We start from the raw sequence: 18,880 nt of genomic DNA on the forward strand, positions 1-18,880 counted from the left end.
AAATGTCAATGGCAAGAGGGATTAGGAATGTTGGATTGCAACTTGCTTTTGCCTTTATTCTCGCAGGAGATAAATCATAGCAATATAACCGCACATCATTTACCTCTCTTGGGAGCTCAGAGCAAAAGATGTTGCTTGACAGTTAATGCATTTTCATGGCTGGCTTGTGTGGAGAATGTAGTATTGATGATCAGAAGTTATGGGGATCTGAGGGGTTGGGTTAGACCCCATGGCCATCCCTTATCTCTTCTAAATGCACCTAACCATAATGACAACAATAATAATAACATAAACACTATTCCTGTAACCCAAGCCAGAGGTTAAAATATTTTACTCTAAGTCCATCCGGAGCCCCTTTACCCGCTTAACAACCCATGACATAAGTCTATAGTACGTAATGGGTAACTTTTTAATAATTGATCCGTATTATACAATCTTTCTCCAATCGCCAGGAATAAAGTTAAATCCAATCCCAGCAGTTTTCCCCCTTAAAAACCTCAAGATGCCACCATTTTGGTGCCAGAATCAGGGCCTTGTAGGATATATGGCTGATGGGCACAATACACTGCAGTGTCTTATACAAGTAATTAAGTGCATACAAGTTCCTAAGTAGGACAAAAATGGAAAAAAAAGTTAAATAAAATGCTTAAAGATATGGAAAAAATAAAAAAACACAAAAACCCTTAGTTCTTTCAAAACCATGCTTATTATGGGAAAAAATAAAAAGTATACAGGCATTGTTGTGTCTGTAACAACCTGAATTGTAGCATGGCATTTGGCCCGTATGATGAATATTGCCATGGTCTAATGTCCTCAATGATTATTATGATTTTTTATTCAGCTTTACCGCAGTTAACGAAACTTAGAAATCTAAAATAGCAAAATGCAAAGACTGGTGACTATATCATGTACATATAATGCACTGTGGCTCAGTCCACATGGGATTTCCAGGTGACACATTGGGCCTCACACAATCAGCCATTAGAATATACTAAACCTAAAGTTCTAAGCTTATAATAATACAGCAGCGTTATAGGTGGAGCAGCAGACGTCAATCATACATATGAATGTAAATGTCTCTGGAGGTTCTCAGAACTGCAGATAGGTGACAAAACATAGGGGGTGTAGCCGGGAGTTTTTATTGACTTCCTATAGGTAATTCCTTTCAATTAACATATCAGACTGAACGAGCTGATAACAGAGAACAACAGATTATAATTGTACTTCAAATAGAAAGAAGACAATTCTATGTATAGTTTCTCCTTTAAAGCGCTATATGATAATTATCAGGCCTTTTACATGTCTCTTTCGCCCTTCCATTATCCAGTCGTTCTGGTTTCACCTCGTTGCTCAAGCGTACAAAAATTCCTTCTCTAGTGTAATAGAAAATGCACGCTGATCCATTAAGAGATATGTACATATTCTGAATATGTGCTGTCACTTTGCCAGGCGTCAGGAGGGGGGAAGCGGTAACTCAAGGGGGCAAATCTTTTGGAAAAAGCCCAATGTTTCAGTATTGCACAATGTGACAGCTACAATAGCTTTTAGTGTTCTTAAAGAGCAATCACCTCTAAATATAATTCTCTGAGGACTTGAGTCATTTGTACAATATATGTTTTTTTTTAGTTTTATGGGTTTTTTTTCAAAAAAGGAGGAAATATCTATCATTAAAGTTGAGGGGGTGGTTTAGACCCCATGGCCATCCCTTATTTTTTTAATATAGATATTATTTCAAAAGAGATATAGAAAGCACCACTAAAAAAGTGCAAGGACAAGCCAGAGTCCCCACTACTGTATATATTAAATAATAAATGGCAGCTCTCCCATTTCATAAATGTGAAAAATAGTATTTATTCCATGTGTACATCTATCTACCCATCTATTCATACCTTATGTTCTTTATAAATATAAGTCCCTGAGAACTTCTTAGTTATATGTTTTTGTAAAATAAATGTAATACCCCTTCTTCTCCCCTTACAGCTCCCATGTTCTTTGTCTCCCAGCTTTTCAAGGCTCCTGAATGTGAATTCTGCATCCTTATAGAGCAAGTCATACCCTCAATGCTTTATATCAATATGGTATTACAATTCAGGAGTCTAGAAAAGATGGGTGACAACTCAATAGGAACTGTAATAGCAGACGTGTGGTCGTTGGTAACCAAGAAATGGCTTTCAGCTTGACTGTAGGAGGCGGCTCACAGTATTCTAGGGTATAGTATTGGCACAATTATATGAGAAGTCACAAACCTTAGTCCTTGTGCCCTGGATAGTGCAGGAGATGAGCATCTACTTTACATCAGGGCTTTTTTCGGTTTTCTTCTTAAGTTGTCGGACCAATGTCCAGCTTTTCTTTTGGTGTTTTCTAGCCAGCTTCTTCCCCAGTGAATGCACCTTGCAGTCTCTCCAGCTCCCCCTTCACCTGTTGGCTGTCTCTCTCTCTCTCTTGCTCCCGTCCCCTCCCATAGAGTTCACCTGGACCAGGTAGAGCTTGAACTGGTTTTTTTCCAGTTGTATCTGGCAGTCTGGTACCTGTGAACCTCCCCAGTCCCTCCCTCCTGCTGCTTACCTGGGAAACACAGCTTTGCTCACATCCTTTAACAATGGCATTGAAGCTTCCATATTGTGTCAGATGTAGCAGATCTCATAACGGAAAACCCACTGTCAGATTATCTGCTTATTAGTTACTTCAGGACGTTGTTCATTCAGGACCCTCATCTATTTTTCAAGACAAGAAATAATATCTTTCATGCTGGAGGATCTGACATGTCCACGCATTGCATGAACAGCCCATTTGTTTTAATGGAATATATGTGATCAAACTTTTTGAGGAAGGTGCGTTCTAACAAAAATACTTTAAAAAAAAAGGACTGCCCCTTTAAATAGTCTTGATTTGTCTTAAGATTCAGAATCTAGGAATGGTATGTGCGTGTCTTGATATATGAGATTAATTTAGATTACTTATGCAAGACATGTGTGGCACTCCTGCGGGTTCAGTCGCCACAGAGGTACTGAATCTCACCCAGAGGTGTGGTGTCTCCTTCTCTCAGGTAAGGATGGAGTACTGCCCGGGACCCAAACACCAACATCCAACACTACACTACTCCAGACCAGCAGGATGGGCAAGATGCATTGCTGCACTGCTGAGCCCTGTCCCTGGCTGGAGTGGGGGGAACCAAGAGAGGGGGAACCATGTAGTGGGTGTGGATGGAGGAAGCAGATCAGGGGAGCACTTGAGAAGGAGGATATAAAAAGAGAAGCCATCTTGTGAGGCCAGAGCAGTCTGGGAGAACAGTGAAAGGAGCAGGAGCTCTGCTCAGGAGGAGGGCCTAGTGAGAGAGGCCCAGGACAGACTGAAGAGAGGAGAGGAGCAGGAAGGAAGGCTCCAGTAAAGCAGAAAGGATCCTAGGGGCACGGGCAGTGCGGATGCCACCCGTGCGCCCGAACCCACCAGGAGTGGAAGGATCAGGCCGCTGAGAGGGGACCGGCCCCTAAACTAGCAGAGTTCTTCAAGTCTCAACTAGATAACCGGAGGGTGCAGCATTTCAGGTGCTGCAGCCAACAGCACATCTAACTCACCAAAAAGGTGGCCATAGAGGACGCAGGGGACAGAGAAAACGTCGCCCGACAAAGTCCGCGGTCACCGGCTTGGGACACTGGGTGTGAGGTGCAGGGAGACGGCCAGAAGGAACACACAGGACGGGGTCCCGCTAAGTACTCTGGAATTGCCTGAGGGTTTGCTGAACCCCTCCCTGAGTAAGCACAGGACGACGTGGGAAGTTACCCTGGCCCTGGTAACTTGGAGTCTAAAAATCGTGAGTAAAACCCTGAAGACTGCACCCCACTGTCTCTGCGAATTATTACTGCGCCATCATCCCCTGCACCACTCTACACACCTACTTCATCTATAACAACCCTGCAACGCCCTGGAGCTAAGCTCTACCTGTGGAGAGCTACACCAGCTTTGCTGCGCTAACATCAGCTATAGAGGACCTGCTCCGCAGCGGCGGCTCCATATAGCTGCATACCACAGGTGGCGTCACGAACTGTATATAAAAACTATAATCCCCTTTCAATAATCCCTTTTATTGACCGCCCTGGGTCACAGACCGGGTCACCGCCACTGTGACATCTCCCCTAGCAGTGACTGGCCCGGCTACCGAGTACCCCACGGCCCAGGGGGCGCGTCACATGATTCTCCAACTGCTCAAATGTAAGTGTGTGTCAGTAAACAGCAGTGCAGAACTATAGAAGAGGCACAGGGGTGGCTAACAACTACTTTGAATATACTCTTACGTGGCAAATTTCGATTATGTATGACATAGGTAATGTAAAACCCCCAGAAACCTTGAAATTTTCACATTGGGCTTTTCAGCAGTCTCATTATCATCACAGACAGGATTATAATATCTGATAATAACTCTATGTCTAATAGAAAACACAGAATTCACAATTCATAATAGGTGATGTCACAGACTTGGCATCTGTCCAGCAGGAGGAGATGGCCATTAATACTAATCATGCTGAATGGACTGTATATATCTTCACATTGCCATATTTGAACAGTGGATAATGGCTGTATTCACATGTACACTTGTACTGACTAATGCCCTTGGAGCTCACACTTATTGTGGCTAATGTGTATTGGTACATATTATATCTGACACTCTATATGCGGCTTGTGCATCTCCTCTTGCTGCACTGACATTTTTAGTGTTGGTCACTACACCTTCTTTGCTTGTTTGTGTAGCGCCCCGAGGGTTCGGTCGCTACAGAGGTATTGCACCTCAACCAGAGGTGTGATATTCCACTCCCGGGTAAGGATGGAGTGTCGACCGGGACTCAGTTAGCTGCATGCATCACACACACCCCATTTCCGGGGGACAGCTCCACGGTGCTCCCATTAGTACAGTAATGCAGGCACGACAGATCATGTCCCTGGCTGGAGTGGGGAGGGGGGAGGAAAACCCAGTGATGTAGGAGCAGGAGGGGACGGGTTCTGGGCATAGGTAGGAGCTCATTGGTTGCTGGTCACCTGAGCTCACACACTAGGGGAGGGTATATAAGGTGGGCACCATCTTAGCTCTGGGTGGAGTCCAGGGAGAGAAGGAGTTCAGCCAGAGAGGGCTGACAGGGAGCTGTGGCTCAGTCTGGGCCCAGCTCCACGAGGCAGGCCTAGGAGGAAGGACAGAGCCAGCAGAAAGGAACAGAAACAGAAAGGAACAGAAAAGAAAGAGAAGTACCCAAAGTGTAGAAGAGCCCAGAGACACGAAGGCGGAAGGAACCCTAAGGACCCAGGAGATTGGGGGTGACGGGTTGGCAGAACAGGATACCGGATCCCAAGTTGGTGGAGGTGACTAATCCTTAACCAAGAACCGGTGGTCGTGATCATTTACTGGTGCGACCCCTCACTACACCTACTAGGAAGGCACACCACATAGGGTCAGGGAAGTGGACACCCAGTCCTCCCAGGACAAGACCCGAGGCAGCTGGACAGAAGTAGTGTCACTGGTGGGGCACGGCTGACGAAAGGATAGAAGGGAGTCCTGTGCCACACTCCGGAATTGCCTGGGGGTTGATTGAGCCCCTTGCCTGGTGGATGCAGCACGGCTCGGGCGGTCCTACCTGCGCACAAGTGACCTGGATGAGAACTGTGAGTAAAGAACTTGAACTGCAATACCTTGTCTCTGTGCTTTCTCACCGCATACAGCACTACTAGTGCTGGGACGCCCGCACCATCACCCCCACCATCTACTACACTGCCCTGGGGCTGCACTCTTCCCGTGGGGAGTCACACTACCTCAGCTGCATACACCATCAGCCCCAGTGGTCTGCCTTGCAGCGGCGGTTCGCACTGACCGCAATCCACGGGTGGCGTAGTCGGACATTAAACCATAAAAACACCATAAATAGACTGCCACTGGTTTGACCACCCTGAGCCACGGGACCGGGCCATCGCCACAGTGATTACAAACCCCAGCATCCCACAAAAGGCCCAGTTCCAGGTTCCCCACGCGGCCCAGGGGGCGCGTCAACTTTTGGCGTAGTCAGCAGGATCGTTACCAACCCGCCACAAACGGGTATTGCGCGCCTGAAGACAAAGAGACTGTTTAATCAAAATTGACTGTGTTGAAAAATGGCGCCCGCCCCAGCAGAACGGACGCCATAATGTGCGCGCCAAAAGACAGCAGGAAGCCACCTCCCATCGTGGGCCAGGTCCCAGAATGGCGCCAAAGAAGGAGCCCGCCTCCAGCAGCCATGAGTGCGGCTGTAGAGATGTCCATCAACGTGGGGGGGGCTGCCCCTGAAGGTGATTGTCAGCAGATGGCCCCAGGACCACCCCCAATGGGGGCGGACAGGAAAGAAAACTGTGGGGCAGGGTGCGGTCTGGATCAGTCTGGACAGGCCGCACCCGGGAATGGAAGGAGCACCGCACCCCACCAACACCCTGGCCCGTAGCCTGCTGCAGGCTGAGCCACCATGCAGCCTAACAGAGTTGCTGGCACAGCTCCCCAGAGACCCGGAGCGTGCGCAAGCCGTGCTAGAAGACCTGGACCGGAGGATGGTACGGGCGCAGTGGGACGTGATCGCCGGGTGGAAGGAGGAGTTGGCCCGGCAAGCCGTGACCCGACCGCAGGAGGCGCCACCACCGCCCAGCCGCACGCCTGCCTCCGAGGGCGGTGAAGGTGGACCGGAATCCGGGGACGATGCCACGGAGGAGACCGCAACAACCGAGGCAGGTAACGGGGACGTCACCACCCCCAGCCCTGAAACCACGAGCATACCTCAGCCTCCCGTTGCAAGGCCCGAAGCCCCGGGAACCGCACCTGTCGCCACGCCTCCGCCGCTACCAACTAGGCCTCAGGCTGTAAGCACTGCTGTCGCGTCCCGCCCCGCGCCGTGCCCTTTAACCCCTGGCGCAATAAAGAGACAGACATCACAGGCCTGATCGCAAGGCCTAGTGCACCGGGGCGCCACTGCCTCACCAGCGCCCCCTGCCTTGACGGCGCCACTCCCGGGCACGACCTGCAGGCGACCACCGGCCTGGTCGCAAGGCCGAGTGCCCCCGGGCGCTGCTCCCCAACCAGGGCCCCCTGCCATACTGCCCCTGGGCGCGGATCTATTCGCCCAGCACACCAGCCCGGATGGGCTGCCCCTGGTATGGCCGGCCGACCTGATCAGCAGCCGCCAATGGAGAGACCAGCCCCTGCGCGAACCCCTGATACCAGCTTCGGAGCCCAGAGAGATAAGCCATCCCTCACTGGAGGACGCCCAGTTCGAGTGGGACCCCACTGGAGAAAACCTGATGGGGTTCACCCAGGAAACCCGGGCAGACGCAGCCCGTCGACTGGAGTCCTGCCGCCAACAGCTGGCGACATTTGAGAGGGAGCGGCGGGAGCGACGTGTCAGGGAGGAGCGGCTCCAAACACGGAGTGCGGAGCAGAAGAGAAGAGCCCGACAGAAACCCCGAGCTGCCAGCGGTCCCAGAGTCACCGGGACCGTGGTGAAGTTTCAGATGGATCGCGGCTGGGGCTTCATCAAGGACCCTGAAACCACCGACGACGTCTTTGTGACCCGCAGGGACGTCGAGAGCCACCTGCCAGAGTGACATCGCTGACGAGATTTATACCCTGGCGACGTGGTCACCTACACCCGGCACAAGGGTGCAAAAGGACTGTATGCCCTCCACGTCCACAGGATGGTAGGAGAGGAGGAGCAGTACTACTCGGACCCCAAGTACCCAGAGGGCCAGGATGGGCCTGAAGACTACCCGGAAGAAGGTGCGCAAGGAGGACACCGCTACTGAAAAGTGGCAGCGCACAAATGTATATAGTTACCCGTCAGGGTATAAGAACTGATGTTTGGAAGTTACCCCCTATATCCCTAATCTGGCTGGGGACTAAGAACAGCCATCCCTTTTCCCTTATCTGGCTGGGGACTGAGAACAGCCATCCCCCTCCCTACCTGGCCGAGGACTGAGAGCGGCCGCCCGTGTAAATAGTTGCGCTTCCTAAAGCGCCCCCTACTGGTTTTATAAAAAGACTGCAACGTCTACCTCGGGACAGAGAGTCCCTCACGTTTAAAAGTTTGCTGAAGTTTTTGCACTTAAAAGAAGAATGAACACCTGGTCGCAAGATGCACCGCGGCCAGTACCCAAGAATGTGTTTTACTTGAGAACGTTTTATACTGAAAAAGTTTTATATGCTGCTAAAAGAGTTTTATGGTATTTTATATGTGTAATACTTGTTAAAAGAGAAAAGTGTACTGGTAACGTTAAAGGAGAAAAGTGCCTCCCATAAAGGGATGGGTTAAATGGTTATTGTCTTATATGCAAATGCATTCTAAAAATGTTGTATGTTTTTGAATTGTCTTTGCTCTTTTCCAGCCCGAGGACGTGCTGTGGTTTACCGGGGGGGAATGTAGCGCCCCGAGGGTTCGGTCGCTACAGAGGTATTGCACCTCAACCAGAGGTGTGATATCCCACTCCCGGGTAAGGATGGTGTGTGGACCGGGACTCAGTTAGCTGCATGCATCACACACACCCCATTTCCGGGGGACAGCTCAACGGTGCTCCCATTAGTACAGTAATGCAGGCACGACAGATCATGTCCCTGGCTGGAGTGGGGAGGGGGGATGAAAACCCAGTGATGTAGGCGCAAGAGGGGACGGGTTCTGGGCATAGGTAGGAGCTCATTGGTTGCTAGTCACCTGAGCTCACACACTAGGGGAGGGTATATAAGGTGGGCACCATCTTAGTTCTGGGTGGAGTCCAGGGAGAGAAGGAGTTCAGCCAGAGAGGGCTGACAGGGAGCTGTGGTTCAGTCTGGGCCCAGCTCCACGAGGCAGGCCTAGGAGGAAGGCCAGAGCCAGCAGAAAGGAACAGAAACAGAAAGGAACAGAAACAGAAAGGAACAGCAAAGAAAGAGAAGTACCCAAAGTGTAGAAGGGCCCAGAGACACGAAGGCGGAAGGAACCCTAAGGACCCAGGAGATTGCGGGTGACGGGTTGGCAGAACAGGGTACCGGATCCCAAGTTGGTGGAGGTGACTAATCCTTAACCAAGAACCGGTGGTCGTGATCATTTACTGGTGCGACCCCTCACTACACCTACTAGGAAGGCACACCACATAGGGTCAGGGAAGTGGACACCCAGTCCTCCCAGGAGAAGACCCGAGGCAGCTGGACAGAAGTAGTGTCACTGGTGGGGCACGGCTGGCGAAAGGATAGAAGGGTGTCCTGTGCCACACTCCGGAATTGCCTGGGGGTTGATCGAGCCCCCTGCCTGGTGGATGCAGCACGGCTCGGGCGGTCCTACCTGCGCACAAGTGACCTGGATGAGAACTGTGAGTAAAGAACTTGAACTGCAATACCTTGTCTCTGTGCTTTCTCACCGCATACAGCACTACTAGTGCTGGGACGCCCGCACCATCACCCCCACCATCTACTACACTGCTCTGGGGCTGCACTCTTCCCGTGGGGAGTCACACTACCTCAGCTGCATACACCATCAGCCCCAGCGGTCTGCCTTGCCGCGGCGGTTCGCACTGACCGCAAGCCACGGGTGGCGTAGTCGGACATTAAACCATAAAAACCCCATAAATAGACTGCCACTGGTTTGACCACCCTGAGCCACGGGACCGGGCCGTCACCACGGTGACTACAAACCCCAGCATCCCACAAAAGGCCCGGTTCCGGGTTCCCCACGCGGTCCAGGGGGCACGTCATTTGTATTAATTTAATAAAAATAAAAAAATATTTATATTCACTTTTGTGGCTTTAATTTTTTTGTGACTTGGTTTGGCACTTTTTTATGCAGTAGATAACACAGCATCCACCATTCACAATAGGTGATGTCACAGCTCACCTCCTCCTCCTTCTGTACAATGACTGATAACACCTCTATGTATTGTAGATAACACAGGATCCACCATTCACAATAGGTGATATCAAAGCTCACCTCCTCCTGTACAATGACTGATAACACCTCTATATACAGTAGATAATACAGGATCCACCACTCACAATAGGACATGTCACAGCTCACCTCCTCCTGTACAATGACTGATATCACCTCTATATACAGTAGATAATACAAGATTCACCATTCACATTAGGTGATGTCACAGCTCACCTCCTCCTCCTCCTGTACAATGACTAATAACACCTCTATATACAGAAGATAACACAGGATCCACCATTCATAATATGAGATGTCACAGGTCACCACCTCCTCCTTCTGTACAATGTCTGATAACATCTCTATATACAGTAGATAACACAAGATCCACCATACACAATAGGTGATATCACAGCTCACCTCCTCCCCCTCCTGTACAATGACTGATAACACCTCTATATACAGTAGATAACACAAGATCCACCATTCACAATAGGTGATATCACAGCTCACCTCCTCCCCCTCCTGTACAATGACTGATAATACCTCTATACAGTAGATAATACAGGATCCACCATTCACAATAGGTGATGTCACAGCTCACCTCCTCCTGTACAATGACTGATAACACCTCTATATACAGTAGATAATAAAGGATCCACCATTGACAATAGGTGATGTCACAGCTCACCTCCTCCTCCCTCTGAGCAATGATAGGAGGGCGCAGCTAAAGGAAGATAGACATTCTACTGCAACTTCTACAGAAATGATAGTTACATTTTAAATAACCGGTCATTTTCATTCCCTTTAGATGTACCTTTGTGAACTGATCTACTGGTAACATGTATTAAACCGTTTTATTCCGAAGTATTGCAGTTTCTTAGTTGGGTCTCCCCTTGTCTGACGTGCTCAGTGGTCTGTGCAGTTAATGCTCTTCAGCTCCTCCCCATTGCTCTTGAGTGGCAGCTGTAGTGGGCTCTTCTTTGGACATTGTTATGCATCCACCTGGTAACCTGAGTTGTGCTATTAGTATGCAATTGTTATTATTATGGTATTATGTGACCTATTATGTCATGGTATACGCATATATTATTACTAGGTTGTATTCTTTGTAGGTGTAGATGTGGCACCCCAGGGGTCTGGTTTCCACAGTAATGTAATGTTATGTCTGAGAGCAGGTGGGAGGTCCTTTGGTCAGGGATCCTGTGCATGCCACACCTCCTGCCCAGTCTTGGGAGGGGAAGAACTTCCCCTATATAAACCCGGGGCTGAAGCAGGGTTAGGAGTCAAGGAGAGTAGAGACAAGAAACAGTCACAGGAAGAAACAGCAGAAGCTCAGTGGGAGCAATACTACTACAAGTCAGGGGCTGGCAGCTGCAGAGCTCGCCCTGACTGAGAAGCTTTCTTACCGGACCCGGCGTCCGAGGCTGTGGGGACTAACTCTTACCCAGCAGCAGAAGCCGATCGGCAGGGGATTTCAGGTCCTCAGGCCCAGAAACCCGAAGGCACGGTCACACGCGTGGGACCAGCGCCGCCATCGTGGAGCGGAAGCCATTAGAAGGCCCCGAGTCACCGGCCATACGGGTGAGCACCACACGGTACACTCAGGGACGTGGGCTACTTATATCCGCTTCTAGCAAGGTAGCCAGAAGAGTACAGTCAGTTTGGGAGGCCTACAACTCCGCCTGGCCAGGGGAGATCCCATCTGCTCAAGGACTGACCAGGCCCCGTTCGCTAGCAAGTACTCCGGGAGGGTCTGTCGTTGTTACCAGTAAAGACCCTGAATTACACCGCACCGTCTCTGAGTGGTTCCTGCTACCCTCATCTTCCACGTCGGCTGCCCTGAGGCCATACCCCTCCCGTTGGGGGTCATACTATCACGCTGCACAATTCTACACCGGCCTCAGCGGTCTGCCCTGCAGCGGCAGCTCCATAGCTGCAAATCAACGGGTGGCGTAGTCGACACTCAAATAACATCTATCAAGACTGCCACACACTGAGTTGACTCCCTGGGCACAGACCGGGTCCCCGCCACTCGGAGACTACAACCTCATCTGATCCGGTTCCGGGTAAGCCCCCGTGCGCGAGACGCTGCGCGACACAGCAGGCCCAGGGGCGCGTCAACTTTGGCGTAGTCGGCAGGATCTCGTGCCCGCAACCACCGGGTACTGCGTGCCTGAAAAAGAGACTTTTCAAACTTACCTGTGGTGAAGATTCCCGCCATCCGGCGCCATCTTCAGCCTTCTTCCCGCCATCGGTGAAGTTTCCCGCCATCCGGCGCCATCTTCTGCCTTCTTCCCGCCATCCGTGGAGTTTTCCCGCCATTGGACGCCATCTTGAGGACGCCGCGCGGGAAGAAGAGGGGCGTGGACTCCGAAAGCGCGCGAGAACTGACGTCCGGACGTTGCGTAAGGTCCTGGAAGGAGCCCAGCAGACGCCGACGTCACAGGAGCGCGACGGAAGGTCCTCAACCATCCACTGCGGAGCCGCGGCCTACGGAAGAGAATCATCGCAAGGTAGGCCACGGTCCACTAGGGGGGAGGAAGATGTCGGATACGGAGGAGAGCTTCACTGCCTCAATCCCCGCCAGCGCTACCGCTGCTGCAGTTATGCCCTTCACCATGCCCTATATCCCGGGAGCAGCTTGGCTACCCCAGTACTCAGGGGAGTCACATACCCTGCATGACTTTAGAGAAAAGCTGGATAGCCTCTTCCAGGTGTACCCCCTCACAGAAGAGCAAAAAGTGAGCATCCTGGTGGCCCAACTAACCGGGGCAGCCAAAAGGGAAGTAAAATCCTGGCCACCTGGGAGGAAGACTGTCGCAGGGATACTAACCCGGCTGAAGGACACCTTTGATACCCGCTCCTCAGCCGAGATTAAGCTTAGATTCTACGGGTGCAAGCAGCGAGCGCATGAGAGTATAAGGGACTATGCACTAAACCTACAAGAGGCCCTCAGGGCCATTAAGCAGACCGACCCTGATGGAGTGGGAAACGAGGACAGGCTGTTGACCGAACAGTTTATAGAGGGACTATATTGTAATACCCACCGAACCCAGTTGCGGGCAATGGCCTTACAGGATCCCCATCTGGGCTTTGCACAGTTCAAGGACAGAGCCATCCGGGTGCTCCGAGAACCGGCACCGGGTGGCGTTGTGACCCACAGGCGCCCTGCTATCACTTACCACCAGGAGGCGGCGCCTTTGTCGGCAGGGCCTGTGGGAGCTGATGCGCAGGCTTTGGACAATGACCCGGCTCCAGACCTACACCATCAGGTCCAAGAGCTAGCTAACAGCGTTGCTGCGCTAACCCGAACTGTGCAGTCTTTACAGGCTTCCACCCCAGGGAAGATCCAGCTGGCATCCGGACCGGAGGACATCCCGTGGCGTCGACCAAGGAGGACCCCACCGGCCAGAGGAAGACCCAGTGACCGATACAGCGAGGACGGACGACCCATCTGCCGCCGCTGCAATCAACCCGGACATATGGCAAGGTACTGTTCTTTAAACGGGCACAACCTGGGGTAGAGGGCCAACCCCCAGGAAAAAGATCACCAGGCCCATCGAACTGGCGCGACAGATATGTGGGAGGACGTCCAGTCTTGCCTGTGGTACTGGATGGCATTCCCATGAGTGCCCTACTGGACACCCGGTCACAGGTCACCACCATCCCGTACGTGCTCTTTAAGCAGTACTGGAATGACTCGGATATTACCCGCTACCCTGACGACGACTTGAGTATCATCGCCAGCAATGGCCAGCCCGTGCCACAGATCGGATTTAAAGAGGTGACCATCAAAATCGGTAGAGTTGAACTGGCAGCACAGGGACTGATCATTGTAGATATTGACAAACATGAGAGTCACCCAAAAATAACTCTAGGAACTAATGTAATTGAAAATTGTCTTGCAGAGGTGATTTTCCTTTTACAGCAGGTTGCCAAGAACGCCAGCTCCGGCGAGCAGCGGGTGCTCCAGAAAGAGATCCGGGCACTGATGCGACGGCAACAGGTGGAACTCTCCGGCGGTGAGATTGGTAGCGTAAGAATGTGTGACCCTTTTCCTATTGCCATGCCCCCAAAAAGTGAAATGATGATTTGGTGCCGGGCAGCTATTGGTCTGAGAGGTAGGGATTACCAGGCAATGGTAGAACCAGTTTACTCAGACAGTAGGCCCACCATTTTGACAGCACGGGGGGTGGTTGATGTACGCCATGGGAGGGTGCCCGTTCGCATAATAAATATCGGGGAGAGGGAAGTGTACCTGCCCCGGTATGCCACGCTAGCCAAATTATATACCATTAACCAAAATTCTATACAATCTGTGGAACCCTTGCCTCCATCTCACCCGGAGGAAGGTAACGGCTCTAAGAAAAACATGGAGGACTGGTGTCAGCAACTACATCTGGGTACTGACTCCACTCCCGCACACCAGAAACAAGGAGTCTATCGGGTGGTTCAAGAGTACGAGAGAGTGTTCAGTAAACACCCGTTAGACTTCGGGCGAGTCAAGGGGGTAGAACATCACATCCCCATTGGAGACCATCCTCCTATAAAAGAGAGGTATCGACCCGTACCCCCTGCCCACTACCAACACGCCAAGGGGATGCTTAGAGACATGAAGGAGGCTGGGGTAATTAGGGATAGCTGTAGCCCCTGGGCAGCTCCACTAGTCTTAGTCAGAAAAAAAGACAACACCATGAGGATGTGTGTAGATTACCGGAAAATCAACCGTATCACACACAAGGATGCGTACCCCTTACCAAGGATAGAGGAGTCATTGGCTGCTTTAAGATCTGCTAACTTCTTCTCTACCTTGGATCTCACTAGCGGGTACTGGCAGGTTCCTGTAGCAGAGGCGGACCGGGAGAAGACCGCATTCACCACCCCGATGGGACTTAGCGAGTTCACCTGCATGTCGTTCGGACTCTGCAACGCACCAGGAACCTTCCAACGACTAATGGAGTGTTGTCTGGGCCACAGAAACTTCGAGACGGTCCTGTTGTACCTGGACGATGTCATCGTATATTCCAAGACGTATGAGGACCACCTGAAACACCTGGCCGAAGTGTTCGAAGCTCTGGCGAGTTACGGCCTAAAGGTGAAACCCTCCAAGTGTCACCTTCTGAAACCAAAGGTGCAGTACCTGGGACACGTGGTGAGCGCTGACGGAGTGGCTCCCGACCCTGATAAGATCACCGCAATTAAGGAATGGCCAAGCCCCTCCAGCGTAAAAGAAGTGCGGCAGTTCCTCGGGTTGGTAGGCTACTACCGAAGGTTTATTCCCGGTTTCACCAAAAAGGCAGCACCTATGCAGGACCTCCTGATAGGCCAGTCCCGGAAGGCCAAGAACCAGAAGCCGCCCTTCAAATGGGAGGAGCTGGAAGAAGAGTCCTTCCGCCAGCTGAAGATGGCCCTCACGGGGGACGAAATCCTGGCGTACCCGGATTATAGCCAGCCCTTTATCCTCTACACCGACGCCAGTAACATCGGGCTAGGAGCCGTACTGTCCCAGATCCAGCAGGGGAAGGAACGAGTAATCGCCTACGCCAGCCGAAAACTGCGACCCACCGAAAGGAACCCCGAGAATTACAGCTCATTTAAGCTGGAGTTCCTGGCCGTAGTATGGGCAGTCACCGAGCGCTTTAAGCATTACCTCGCTTCTTCCCGGTTCACCGTGTACACGGATAACAACCCGTTGACACACCTGGACACGGCAAGACTCGGTGCCCTGGAGCAGAGGTGGATGGCCCGTCTGTCCAACTACGAGTTCACAATCAAATACCGGGCAGGACGCTCCAATACCAACGCGGACGCCCTGTCCAGGATGCCCAACCTGCCGGACGGAGGAGAAGATCCGGAGGGACTGGAAGAAGTTGAACTCCCTGCGTTCCACCGTCATGGGACTATCCAGTATTCCCACCGGGTAAGGAGTAAGCAGGCTGCTACGTTGAACCCCTTATCCCACTACAACTGGGCGGAAACGCAAGACAGCGACCCTGCCGTCCGACTGGTGAAGGAGATGCTGACTCGGCCGGAGGCTCGCCTTGAACCAGACGCTCCGGAGGAAGCCAAACAACTATGGGCAGAGAAGAGTCGACTGTTCCTTTACAAAGGGAAGTTGTGCCGCCGAATGGTTAACTCCCGGACGCATGAATTACTCTGGCAAGTAGTGGTGCCACGAAGAGACGCAGCCATGGTGATGGAGGCATACCACGACGGAGCTGGACACTTCGGGTGGAAGAAGCTGGAGTTCCTGCTGCGCGAGCGGTTCCACTGGGTAGGCATGAGGGGAACCATCGAGAAGTGGTGCAGAGACTGTGGCCCGTGCAACCTGAGAAGGAAGGACCGTGCCAGCCAGAAGACTCCCCTGCAGTCCATCGTCACCCGGCAACCGTTGGAACTGGTAGCCTTGGATCATGTAAAACTGACCCCAAGCAGAAGTGGCTACGTCTACGCGTTAACCATCGTGGATCATTACTCCCGGTTCTTGGTTGTCGTCCCCGTCAAGGACTTAACGGCTCAAACAGCAGCTAGAGCCTTCCAGCAGCACTTCTGCCGCCCACACGGGTACCCGGACCAAGTGCTGACGGACCAGGGACCTGCCTTTGAAGCGGAGGTCTTCCAGGAATTCTGCAATCTGTATGGCTGCCGGAAGATAAGGACGACACCCTACCATCCGCAAACTAATGGACTTTGTGAGAAAATGAACCAGGTGGTAATGGATCTTCTAAAAACGTTGCCCCTGGAAGAACGCAGTCTGTGGCCTGAGAAGTTGCCCGATCTGGTGGACCTATACAACCACATCCCGGTAGGTTCCACCAACTGTACCCCGGCTTACCTAATGAGGGCAAGACCTGGTAAGTTACCTGTTGACCTGGAAATGGGAGTCCTGACACCCGAGGACACTTCACCAGAAACAGACTGGGACACAGAGAGGCAGCAGCAGTACCGGAGAGTACAGGAGAGCGTGGAACGAAGTCTCTGTCAGGCTAGGGAAAGACAAGAGAAAACTTACAACCAGTATGCTCCCGCTGTTCCCCTGGTACCCGGAGAGCAGGTCTTGAAGAGGAAGAGACGGCTCCACAAGTTGGACGACCAGTGGGAGAAGGACCCGTACACCGTACTGCCCTCAAGCCACGAAAACCCGAAGGTTTGTACCATCAGTAAAGATGGAGGGGAAACCACAGCCATTGTATCCCGGGACCACCTGAAGAAGTGTCCCGAACAACTGAGGAACCCTGAGGAGGAACAAGAAGACCATCGACCCGTAGAGGAAAGGGAAGATATGGTTAGTACTGTGCTCGGGGACTTCCCTCGGTCTTGGACTCAAGTCAGTGGTGCAGTTGTGGTACCCGTACTCACCTTCCTCCAACCAGCATCCCAAGCACCTACGGAGCAACAGGTAGAGCTGGAAGAACAGCCGGTCCAGGAGGCAGAAGACCCCACACCCGCAACCCAGGAGGATCAACCCTCTGCTTGCAGTGAGCCTGCCATATCCCTAGTGAGCCAAAGAGCCGGTAGACAGCTGCCCAGTTTGCCCTTGACAGCTCCTACACCCTGTAGTTCAGGGCTAGGCAGTCAGCTCCGTAGGTCCACTAGGGCCACTAGAGGCCAGTTACCCGCACGCTGGAGGATTTAAAGTGTATAAATTGTTTTATTTATGTTTACCTGTGTATTGTTGCTTGTGTATAATTTTGTGTTTCTAGTTATTTTTAGGAATCCTTGGTGGATCTACCGGGAATCCTTGTACAATTAGTTGGAGCGTAACCCAGGATGGACTAGAGACTGTAAGGACTCGGGGTAGGACAGACCCCTACCTGGTTACGTCTCCCTGTTTTGGTGAAATGGACACCTTTGTTTCTTCAAAGACTGCACCCGGTTACGGACATGCCGTGACCACCTTTATGTGTTTCTTTATTATATTGTTATTGTTATATCTTGTTATGTTTTTCTAAAATATGTTTAGTCCCGGAGTACTAAATTTCACTACGGGGGAATGTGGCACCCCAGGGGTCTGGTTTCCACAGTAATGTAATGTTATGTCTGAGAGCAGGTGGGAGGTCCTTTGGTCAGGGATCCTGTGCATGCCACACCTCCTGCCCAGTCTTGGGAGGGGAAGAACTTCCCCTATATAAACCCGGGGCTGAAGCAGGGTTAGGAGTCAAGGAGAGTAGAGACAAGAAACAGTCACAGGAAGAAACAGCAGAAGCTCAGTGGGAGCAATACTACTACAAGTCAGGGGCTGGCAGCTGCAGAGCTCGCCCTGACTGAGAAGCTTTCTTACCGGACCCGGCGTCCGAGGCTGTGGGGACTAACTCTTACCCAGCAGCAGAAGCCGATCGGCAGGGGATTTCAGGTCCTCAGGCCCAGAAACCCGAAGGCACGGTCACACGCGTGGGACCAGCGCCGCCATCGTGGAGCGGAAGCCATTAGAAGGCCCCGAGTCACCGGCCATACGGGTGAGCACCACACGGTACACTCAGGGACGTGGGCTACTTATATCCGCTTCTAGCAAGGTAGCCAGAAGAGTACATTCAGTTTGGGAGGCCTACAACTACGCCTGGCCAGGGGAGATCCCATCTGCTCAAGGACTGACCAGGCCCCGTTCGCTAGCAACTACTCCGGGAGGGTCTATCGTTGTTACCAGTAAAGACCCTGAATTACACCGCACCGTCTCTGAGTGGTTCCTGCTACCCTCATCTTCCACGTCGGCTGCCCTGAGGCCATACCCCTCCCGTTGGGGGTCATACTATCACGCTGCACAATTCTACACCGGCCTCAGCGGTCTGCCCTGCAGCAGCAGCTCCATAGCTGCAAATCAACGGGTGGCGTAGTCGACACTCAAATAACATCTATCAAGACTGCCACACACTGAGTTGACTCCCTGGGCACGGACCGGGTCCCCGCCACTCGGAGACTACAACCCTCATCTGATCCGGTTCCGGGTAAGCCCCCGTGCGCGAGACGCTGCGCGACACAGCAGGCCC

The 18,880-nt window shown here is 51.9% G+C and overlaps 1 protein-coding gene across 1 annotated transcript in view; it reads right to left on the reverse strand.

Moving 5' to 3' along the window:
• The window catches only part of SCNN1A (sodium channel epithelial 1 subunit alpha), a 215,940-nt gene extending 213,418 nt beyond the window's left edge, over nucleotides 1-2,522 (reverse strand). Inside the window, exon 1 of the mRNA XM_073684901.1 lies at nucleotides 2,247-2,522. The gene's annotated coding sequence lies outside the window, so the exon portion shown is untranslated. The remainder of the gene's footprint in view (nucleotides 1-2,246) is intronic.
• Nucleotides 2,523-18,880: the final 16,358 nt, after the last annotated feature.

The sequence above is a fragment of the Phyllobates terribilis genome, unplaced genomic scaffold (genome assembly GCF_046119375.1).
Source record: "Phyllobates terribilis strain yellow unplaced genomic scaffold, ASM4611937v1 Scaffold_5__5_contigs__length_657084704, whole genome shotgun sequence".
In the NCBI taxonomy this organism is placed as follows: Eukaryota; Metazoa; Chordata; class Amphibia; order Anura; family Dendrobatidae; genus Phyllobates; species Phyllobates terribilis.